We start from the raw sequence: 11041 nt of genomic DNA, 5'->3' as shown, positions 1-11041 counted from the left end.
CCCAGCCCCTCTTCCAGGATACCCAGCCCACCCAGCCCCTCTGCCAGGATTCCCAGCCCATTGGAGAATTGAGCAGTTTTGAACTGTGCCTTCTGTGGTCTTTAGATGGAATGCTGTTTTCTCTAGTGGCTTTCTGCTCTTTGTCTTTTAACTCTCTTACCGTTTTCCAGATGAGTTCCCTGTTCCTCCCTTGGAACTTTTCCTTTGGGTCCGCATGCCTCCCCTGAGTCTTCCAGTGGGAACCAAATTGTCTATTAAATGTCATGTTCATTTCCCAAATTCATCTAGGACTAGTAGTTTACTTTAAAACTACGGAGATTAAAGTTCTCTGGGCATTGATTTTCACCCTGGTCGCTGAGCGGGGAGGTGTACCCTTGGTGAGCTCTTGGCAGAGGACGCTGTTTGAAATGTGCCCAGTGTTATATTAGAAAGCCCTTTTGAGGGAAAGTGGAGGGTTGTAACTTGAGTCTCACTGAGGCACACTGCTGACGCTGTTTTAAGGATTTCTTCCGAGACTGGGTTTCCTTTAGGGTGCCCTCTGTATTGCTTCCCCGTGGCTGGGCTAGATGGAAGCCCAGGGCTGCGCTGAGCTGTCCTTGCTGCTCGTTTGATGTCTACGATTTTCACCCTTGCCCACAGGTTCTAGGGGAAGCAAGTGTCATTTATTCAGCTCCGCTAGGAGCCAGGAGCCTGAAGCCCAGCTCACTGCTCTAGGATCCCAAATCACCAAGCCACCCTTTTACTGTTAATTAGTGAAGCAAGGAAAGGCTTTCAGTAAAATGTGAAGTTGGCAAATCAAGGCCGGAATGACCACCAGAGGGGCAAACAAGCCAAGCAGGCAAAATTCAGTCTCTTTATATAGAAAGCCTGTGCCAGTGGACTGGTCAATAAGTAATCTCCCTCAGAATCAAAGGCCAGGACTCCCTGCAGCACCCTCTGCTCAGCACCCATCTTCGTGTGTCTCCCTTTTTTTCCTGCCATAGAAATAACATCTTAGTTATCAAGGCTGGGCAGTAAACCAGAATTTTGTTCAGTGCTTGGAAATATGTGTCTCCAGAAGGCTTCCGAGTATCAGGAGAATGTAGGCATTATATTTGTGCTTACCTGAGAGCCTTGCAGACCTCTTTCAAATGTGCTGTGCAGGACTGAGGAGCCTGTATTCCAGTCAGCATAGCAAGCTGGGACTCCTCAGTGGCGTCTCACTCATGGCTGTTGGAGACCTAGGGGATGCATTGTCCTCAGCAGAGAAAAGCCAGAAGATTGTACTGATGGAATGGTATGTTGACAGGCAGGGAGGATTTGAACAGAGGAGCCAAGGACCTTCTGAGCAGGACAGTGAACACAAAGAGAGAGCTGATGGGCCTGGGGAAGCAGGAATGAGATGAGGGAAAACAGGAGAGCAGCGGCTTTGACATAGAGCCATAAAAGTCAGAGAAAACACTTCAATTTCAGACCTGTGTTGGTATTGTAGTTCTGAACACTAAGGCCTTCAGAACTCACAAGTCACCAGCCTTCCAGGAGAATTCAAGAATTATTTTTAGCTGCAAGGAAATGGGCCTTGATGTGAGCATTTTATGTTTTATTTTTTGAGAGGCATTAAATCTGAGCTTAGTTCATAATCCAGAAAAGCCACTGATTTTTAAATGTGGTCAGCAGTTTGCTTTTGTCCTGTGATAACTTGTAAATGTTGTCTTGTACCATTTCCAGACAAGTTTGCCCGGATAAGTTCCTTTCTCGGCAGATTTGCCCTGGGTAAATACCAGGCCCGTGGGGACAGGTGTTCTGTTAATTTTGTTCGCTGATGCAGTCCTGGCGCAGAGGAGAAACACGCTGAGTGTTTGGATGAATAGGGAGCAGAAATGTTAAAAACAAATGGAAACTTCTATCACTGGTGTGGTGCTGATGTTAAATTAGAATTGTCCTTTTCAGAAAAAAAAAGACCAAAATATTTTAAAAGGTTTTAGTTCTTAAACTTTAATGAAATCATTCATCTATTCAACACATGCTGGTTAAACTTCCATTATTAGTTCTGTCAGCTCTGGGGTAGGCGGTAACTAAATAGATAAAAAAATGGTGGTGACACCTTTAATCCTAGCACTCTGGGGGCACAGGCAGGTGGCACTATGTGAGTTCAAGGCCAGCCTGGTCTACACGATAAGTTCCAGGCCAGCTGGGGCTACAAGGAGACCATTTCAAAAAGACCGAAAACAAAACAAAACAAAAATCCCATCTGGGAGGCTGGAGAGATGGCTCAGTACTCCAGGGTATGTGTTCTCCCAGAGGATCCAAGTTTGGTTCCTGGCACCCATGCGGTGGCTCAGAACTGCCTGTAACTCCGGTTCCTGGGGATCCAGCACCCCTCTTCTGGCCTCCAAAGGCACCAGGCACACGCATACATGTAGACAAGACACTCATCCACATAAAATGAAAAAAATTTAAAATCATCTAGCATAAAGCCTTTTTAGAGTCTCACCCTGAGGGTATTCATTCTCTAATGGAGCAGAAAGACATATAAACAGCAATTTCACAGTGATGGAAGCCTCTGAAATGCCTGAGAACCGGGAGAGGGACTGTTGATTCTTCTGGGGTGTGCGTTAGAGAGTGCAGGAGGGGCTGGCTCAGCATTTAAGTGTGCACTGCACCTGCAGAGGACCTGAGTTCATTCCTATACCCATGTCGGGACAGCTCACAACTACCTCTAAGTCACAATTCAAGGGATCTGATACCCTCTTCTGGCTTGTGTAGACAACTGCGCTCATGGTGCACATGTGTCCACGTGGAAACACATGCATACACACTAATAATCAAAGATAAAAATAAAGATACAGGATGAAGAAAGCATTTACAGAAACAGTTTTTAGGTTAGGGTTTGTAAAACTAAGTAGGAGTCTAGCAGTGGAGGAACCAGACAGGTGCTTACTGACGGCCTTCTGTGTCCTGGGCACAGTAGAGTCCTTCACCTCCCTCATCTGCTGCTGTCTCCTCTGTGAAGCCAGGTCTCCCTTTGCTGGAAGTGGAAACAGTTTATAGCAGCTACATACATGAAAAGGTCATGAATACAAAATCAGGATTCAATAGCAGATCTTAAGAATCTTTACTTTTTCTGTTTTTGAACATTTAAGGTGCAGTTCACTGTAGAGGTGAAGGCACAGAGAAATCAGAGTGTTTGAAACGTAGATGAGCAAGAGCAACAAGAGGCCAAGGAGCTCTTCTCGGAGGTCAGCTGCGGGGTTTGTTGAAGGCCACATGTCCAGAGACACAGTCATTGCAGCCTTGGGAGCTCCTGATAGAAGAATTCCATGAGCATTCCTGAGTCTTCCCCTTTTCCCATTCTGTCTTGTTTTGCTTTTGTTTTTTTAAAATAAGTATTTTATTTTATGTGCATCAGTGTTTTGTCTGCATGTATGTGAGTGCACCTGTGTCATGCAGTGCCTGTGGAGGTCAGAAGAGGGTGTCGGGTCCCCTGGAACTGGAGCTACAGGTGGTTATTAGCTGCCGTGTGGGTGCTGGGAACTGAACCCAGGTGTTCTGCAAGAGCAGCCAGTGTTCTTAACTGCTGAGCCATCTCTCCAACCCTTGCTTTTTTTTTTTTTTAAGATAGGGTTTCACATTGTAGCACTGGCCAGCCTGGGACTCACAACCGCCTGGAACTCCTCCTCCAGGGGGATCCCATGTCTCTGGCCTGTACAGGCACTACATTCACATGCAGACACCCCCACATACTACCCCCACCCCCCACCCCCACATATACACATAGCTAAAAATGATGAAAAATAAATCTTTACATATTAGGGTTAGAAGTGTGTGAGAGTTTGTGTTGATTCCGAACTCTGGTCCTGTGTTTCCCATGCATGACACACATTTTCTAGAAGGGGCAGATTACAAGAACATGCTATTACTGCCCTGGCAGCTGTGCATGCTGGCACGTCACCCTGGCCCGCAGCATTCCTGACAACTGAGGAGTAGGTGCCTATGTAGGGAATACAAAGGCAGTGAAATTCTGGGATTCACTGGTTTTCAGACCTGTTCTGAGAACTAACACTGTAATGTACGTAACACTCGGTACTACGGCTTCTCTTCAGCCTGTGGTGCTTTCTCCCGCCAGTTCGCAGCTTCCTGTTGCAATGTGCAGTTGATGCAGCCTCCTGATACTGAGAAATGCCACGCTCTTCCTTTTGAATTCCTATTCCTTACTGTAAAGCAAGTGAAAATCTTGTTTGGCCAAAAAAGTCATACAATATTGAGATTAATAGCAACAGTTTCCTTTAAGATGAGCATGACCAGCCCCAAACAGCCGGATATTCAGACAAATAGCTGATGTAAAACTTTTTGTGAGGAGAAGGGAATGATAAAATTTGTTTTTTCCCAAACTCTTTTCCTTAACTTTTTCAGGGATTTTTATTTTTATTTTTTTAATTTTAAGCAGAACTTCTGTATTGGATTTATTTTCCTTCCTGATAGCATACTGAGGCGTAAATGAAGTTCCCTTGACTTCACACGCAGCCACGTGTGCGTGTGCTGTGCGTGCTGACAGTTTGTTCGCTCCCTCCCTGTTCATCTGGCAGCACGGTTGACTGCCCCATCCTGGTGGATTCTGACCTGGGTGATGTTTGCCCAGCAGTTGGACAACACCCTCCTCAAGTGAGTCAGGTGTCTGTAGCTTGAGTTCTGTTAGGTTGTTCCTGAGGCCTTAGGGGATGCTGCTCTCTTTTGTGTCTGTGTTCCACCTTCTGGGCCACAAGCTTGGAGAGCATAAAGTCAGCTTCATGCTGGAGACGGAATCACATGGCAGCCAGCCTGTGCCAGCTCCGCTCAAGTGCACAGCGTGCTTTTTTTTTCTCTCTGATTGAACCTGGTTCCTGTGTAGTCTGTCCTTTCTACAGCCTTTTTCCTTTATCTTTCTTTTCCTGTAGCATCAGTAAATAACAGCCAGGCTTCTAACAGTTGCCGTTTTAGTGGTAGCAAAGGCCCATTGTCTAGAGGAGTATGTGTACTCAAACACTCAAAACTTTTCCGCATTAAAATGTGCTTTTCCTGGGCATGTGGGAGTGGATGGGTGGGGCAGAAAAATCTTTTAGTACCTGTTAGTATCGTTCTTTGGAGGGATATGGTCAGCAGGGTGTGTCCTAAGCTACACAGAGAACCTCATTCCACCTCCAGGCTCTGTGGGCTGGCACCAGATTGTTCCCTATTGACTTCAGTGTCCCTGTACTGAGTCCAGGCAGTCACTCTTCATAACAGAGTGTGGGCCTGCAACACCTTCAGAAATGACAATCTGTTGAATGCTTACAGGTCTGAACACTGCATATGTGAATTCACAGTCTCACTAATTCAGGGGCAAAGTATGATTACTGATTTTAAGAGGAGACTAGGCATAAAAAGTGAAGCCTTTCCTCATAGCCACAGAGCTCCTAGGCGAGGCAGTAGGTGGCATCCAAGAGCTCCAGCCTCACAGTGTCTGTCTGTGTGTACTTTTCTCATCACGGGGATCAAATACCTGACAGGAACAGCTTGCTGGAGGGTTTATTTCATGGTTGGAGGATACAGTCCATCATGGTGGGGAAGGGATGGTGGTGGGAGAGAGCGGCATGGAAACACAGGAGCCAGGGAGTGAACCAGGCTGTAAGAGCTCAAGGCTGGCCCCAGTGACCTGCTCCCTCCAGTGATGCTCCACCTCCTCAGGCTCCACCGCCTCACAGAACAGCACTTCCAGCTGGGGTCCAGGTAATCAAGCACTTAGGCCTGTGGGGAACACTTGACATCAAAGCACAGGAGTGTCTGTGTTGAGCCGTAGTGCAGTGACCCTCATCCCCAAATCTAGCTTTGTAGCTCTTTGGCAAACATGCCAAATGAACATGACCTTTTATTTCAAAGTAGATTTTTTTTAATGTACACTCAAGTGTACTTCAAGTTGACAATGTTTACAGTGTTGCAGAAAAGGTTTTTAGAAGAGTTTGTGCTGGACAGCTTTAGTTGTCAATTTGACAAACCTGGGTAGAGGGAGCCCCAACTGGGGAATTTCTTCCATTGGACTGACCTGTGGCCAGTGATGTGGGAGGGCCCAGCCCACTGTGGTGGTGCCAGCCCTGGGCAGGTGGGCCTGTGTTGCATAAGAAAGCAGGCTGAGCAGGGGCCAGGGGAACAAGCCAGTAAGCAGTGTTCCTCCATGGCCTGTGCTCCAGCTCCTGCCTCCAGGTTCCTGCCCTGAGTTCCTACCTTGGGCTTCCTCAGTGATGAACTGTGACCTGGGAGATGTAAGCTGAATAACCCTTTCCTTCCCAAATTGGTAGTGGTCAGAGTATTTTGTCACAGCAATGGAGAAACAGACTAGAACAGTTTTCGTCCTGCAAAACCAAAAGTTTGTGCTGGCTACACACTAATCCCCACTTCTCAACCACTTTCATGCATTTATGGTTTCAGTGGTCTGACTTCATGTAGATGGGATCTTGTGCTGTTTCTCCTCTGTTCTGTAAGTGCCTTATTGCATACAGCAAAAGCGATAAGGCATGTTGGTAGGGTTTCCTTGTTTTATTATGATAACCCCTTGAGTTGGGTGGGGGGGAGAGGTGAGGAAGAACACAGGTTTTCCTCATCCATTGGCCTGCTGGTACTGTTTGGGCTGCTGAGGTTGTGCATGGCGCAGCAGTGAACATGGGGTGCAGATAGATACCTCGCTGAGATCGGAATTCTTTTGGCCATGTATCCAGAAATAGGATTGCTGAGACCTCTGGTAGTTCTCATTTTCTGACGAGCCTCTCCACTGTCTCCCACCCACCGAGGCTGCGCCCCTGTACAGTCCTACCAACAGTGCACAGGAGCTGCAAGTTGTGAACCTGTCCATGCGTGTTCCTTCTTTTCATAGTGGCCCTCGCAGTGGCGATGCGGTGGGGCCTCATTGTAGTTTCCATGCATGTTTCTCTTATGATCAGTAATGTTGAACAACTTTTCATATGCATGTTGGCCGTTTTGTCTTTTTTTTTTAAAATGACTCAAATCCTATGTTGCTGCTATTTTGTTTTTTGAGACGGTGTCTCCTGTAGCCCAGGCTGACCTCAGACCTGCTGTGTGGCTGAGATGGGTCTTGAATTGATCTTCCTGCTTCTACCTCCAATTTTTTCTTGGGGTTATTTTGGTTAGGTTATCGATGCCTATATATTCTGAATATTAATGATGATTTACAAATATTTTCTGCCACTTATAGATTGCCATTTCACAAGTATTTTTAAATTAAGACCGTTCTTTGTCTCTAAAGGGCAGACATCTCTCTTCCGCTGGGACAAGTATTCTGCTTATAAACGTAGAAAATAATTGCAAGACAGGACTGGTCCAATATCTGGACCCCATTGGCTCCTTGCTCATAGCCAATGACTGCATGTTAACAGACATGCTCACAGTTTCCTTGCTTTTCATTCAATCTTCCCCATCAAGAAAAGCGACTTTTAGACCTCAGTGCTTTACATGCTGCATTTCCCACCTCTCCACGAGAACCTTCTCTCATGCCACCTGTGTTGTTTCTAACTCTTCAGATCCATTTGAAAACTTCCATCTCTCTTGCTGGAAGCAAAATTTCAATACTAAAAACTGAACATTGAAAGACAGCATTGGTCGCTTTCAAATGGCCCTTACTGTTTTTCTAGATTTGTTCAAATGATATTGTCATTTATAATATGAATCTGTTACTAGTTATGACAGACATTGAAATTATTTTTATTTTCCTTTATTATAAAATGATGTTAACAGTATTGATGGAGCTATATCCTAATTTACAAGAGCCAATATTGATGGCTGGACATGTTGGGGGTACGTGAGGCCAGGACTGTCATCCTCAGTTGCCATCCACCTTTTTTTTTTAAGCTGAGACAGTGTCTCTGTTGGCTGGTCTGTTCATGAACCTGAGGTGCCATCAGTCACCCTCCCAGCACCACCATGCCTGGCTTTTTATTTTTATTTTTTTAATGTGGGTTTTTGGTTGAACTCAGGTCCTTGCATTTTATCAACTGAGCCATCTCCCCAACCCTGTAACTGGAAGGTTTTTACCTGCATTAACTCATTTAATTTCCACAACAACCTTGTCACACGTGGACACTTTGGGCTTAGCTCATGACAAGTTAGGAACTCATTATATAAACACAGACCATTTGAAATATGTATTGTGTACCTGGTATTTTGACTGTGTAGCCCTGGCTGGCCTGGAACTCTCTGTGTAGACCACACTGGTCTCATACGTCTAGACCACCTGCCTCTGCCTCCCAAGTGCTGGACCGGAGGGTGTGTGCAGTCACACCCCAAGGTCACACCCTGAGGTCACACCCCACAGTCATGCCTGGGGTCATACCTCATAGTCCTGTGCTGTTTGACTAGTAGCTGCTGCTTGTTTTGAAAGAAAATTATGTGTGGACTGAGAATGAAAAGCAGGTCTTGCTCTTGTCATGCCATTGGTTTGAGAGTCTTAAGTTTTAAGGACAAGAATGGAGCCATTTTGTCTTTTAAAGCATTTGTGGGTCCTGGCGAGGCGCATGCTTGTGCACCATGCTTGTGCACCATGTTTGTGCACCGGAGACCAGGGTTCCATGTTCTTCATCTTCCTCTATTGGTCGCTACCTTATTTTTTTGAGCTCGAATCCAGAGTTCACTGATTCATCAAGACTAATGGCCAGGAAGCCCCAGGATCCACGTTTCTCTAATTCCCCAGTGCTAGAGTTACAGATGTGCCCCATGCCTGGCTTTCTGCATGGGTGCTCGTGGATCCAGACTCACATCCCTGCACAGGAGGCATGTTGCCCACTGAGCCATGGCTCCATACCCAGGATCTTTTATTGTACAATAAAAAAAAAAAATCTCAAAACAGAGGTTGTAAAAGTAAAGAAAAATACTGTGGTAGATTTGTGTGCCTCAAAGAAAATACTGCTTATATATAGAGCATTAGGGGCATGCCTTGATGGATTTTCTGGTTATAAAATGAGAATAGGTTTTATACAAACTATTCTAGATAATAACCAGACATATTTAACATGTTTTATTTGTTCTTTAATTCGTTTAACAAACTTGGTTAGCGTTACTGATACATATCAGATACTTAGTAAATACTTGGATACGAGGTTAACATGGGGAGATCTGTGCTCTTGGAGTTCATATGTAAGATTAATATTATTTAATCTAGAAAGTTTACTTCAGGGGTTGTAATTTAAAGAAACAAAAAATCACTTTGCATGAAGATATTTATAGGTATACAATATACCCAAACTTTGATAAGTTACAGAGAAACCCTAGTGACTGGGAAATGGTTAGGTAGACCACATGCTGTGTGAGAGAGTGTAACGTTGAACACAGAGAACAGAATCATTGTATGGACATCTAAGGAGTTACAGTGAGGGACTTGGGTAAAGTGCTTATCATGTAGATATGAGGACCTCAGTTCAGATCTAGAACTCACATACAGTCTGCACAGTAGCCTGTGTCTACAGCCCGCACACTCCTATGGTGAGATGGGAGGTGGGGACAGCAGATTCCCTGGATACTCCCGGACACTCCCAGATACTCCCAGACACTCCTGGACACTCCCGGACACTCCTGGGCCAGGTAGCCTGGTTTACAGTGGTTAAGAAGAGACCCTATCTCTAAACAAGGTGCAAGGTAAGGACTGACACCCGAAGCTGTCCTCTGACTTCTACCCATGCACTGCGGTATACACACACCCATGCTCACATACAAACATGGGGGTACACGCACATACACACACATATAGCTTTAAAAAGTTATAACTGGACTTAGAATGTGAAAGTAGGCATACATTTGTGTCTGGGAGTTTGCACATGGAAAAAGGGTCTTCATATTTAATATTGCTTTGCGTGTGTATGTGTGTGTACATGTTTGTGTTGTAGGTGCATTGAACATATGTGTTTCAGTGTGTTCTAAATGTTAGTGTCAAGTGTCTCTATTGCTCTTTATGTTATTATTTAAATTATTTATTAATTTGCATGAGTGCTTTGCATGCATGTATGTAAGTGCACCTGTGTCATACAAAGGCTGCAGAGGCCAGAAGAGGGTGTTGGATCCCCCCTGGAACAAGAGCTGTGGGTGGTTGTTAGCCGCCATGTGGCAGCTAGGAATCGAACCCAGGTCCTCTGGAAGAACAGCCAGTGTTCTTAACCTCTGAGCTGTCTCTCCAGCCCCACTTTGTGTTATTTTTTGGCTGAACCTGAAGCTTGCTGCTTTATCTAGACGGGCTGGCCAACACGCTCCACAGACCTCCTGTGTCCATCTCCTAGTGCTGGGATGACAGGTGTGTCGCTGTGTCCACCATCTTATGCGAGTGTCTGGATCTGAACCCTGGCCCTTGAGCTTGCAGGACAAGCACTGCTGGGCCATCTTCCTAGGTGCCTGCACTCAATGTAGTATTTACTGTTCCTTCTTTGTTTGTCATCATCTTTACTTAGAATTCGATTTTTTTGTGTTATGAGATACAGATACACTTAAAAAAGACCGAATCGGTGTGTTTCCCCACATTGTACTTTACCTCTCAGTGTGTGGGTGTATGGAATGAAAATTTTAAGAAATGATAAAAGTGTTGTAAAGAATCTACTCATAAGATGTGCATGGGTATTTTGCTGTGAAATTTTAACTTGCTGCCTGAGTTGACAAGCCCTCCTGATGTGGGAAGTGCCTTAGTCTCATTTTTTCTTGGGAAAGTGTACTGCAGTGTTGTATCCGTTGTGTCCGGGAGCACCAGGGCTTCCCCAGGCCCCATCCCACAGTCTCTCTACTGTGCCCCCAGCTGTCTCTACCTGCACCTTAGGTGTGTTGCCTCCTGTTCCTGCCGGGAGCTGTCTGCTCTTAGCTAAGGCCAACCTCCCTGCCTTAGCTCTCTGCTCATGGGACATCTCCCTAAGATGAATCAGCTAGAAGACAACAGGTTTATTTTGGCCACAGTTTCGGGGCTTTGTTCACTGGCCTCTTCACTTTGATCCTTGGCAGACAGACTTCCTTGTAAGAAGTTCAGAGAAGGGGTCTGTTCACATCTTTGCAGCTAGGAAGGAGAGGG

At 45.5% G+C, this 11041-nt stretch overlaps 1 protein-coding gene and 1 long non-coding RNA gene across 2 annotated transcripts in view; one reads left to right on the top strand and one right to left on the bottom strand.

Annotated features, from left to right (window-relative positions):
- The window catches only part of LOC115069708, a 4873-nt gene extending 4626 nt beyond the window's left edge, over positions 1 to 247 (bottom strand). The window contains exon 1 of the long non-coding RNA XR_003848949.1: positions 161 to 247. This is a non-coding gene — a long non-coding RNA (uncharacterized LOC115069708). The remainder of the gene's footprint in view (positions 1 to 160) is intronic.
- Positions 1 to 11041, top strand: part of Slc2a13 (solute carrier family 2 member 13) — a 332552-nt gene that overhangs the window by 767 nt on the left and 320744 nt on the right. The gene's annotated exons all lie outside the window — the stretch shown is intronic.

Source organism: Nannospalax galili, unplaced genomic scaffold (genome assembly GCF_000622305.1).
Source record: "Nannospalax galili isolate Female #2095 unplaced genomic scaffold, S.galili_v1.0 scaffold454, whole genome shotgun sequence".
NCBI classification, from domain to species: Eukaryota; Metazoa; Chordata; class Mammalia; order Rodentia; family Spalacidae; genus Nannospalax; species Nannospalax galili.
The sequence above is the reverse complement of the archived record's forward strand: the minus strand, read 5'-3'. Positions and strand labels throughout refer to the sequence as shown.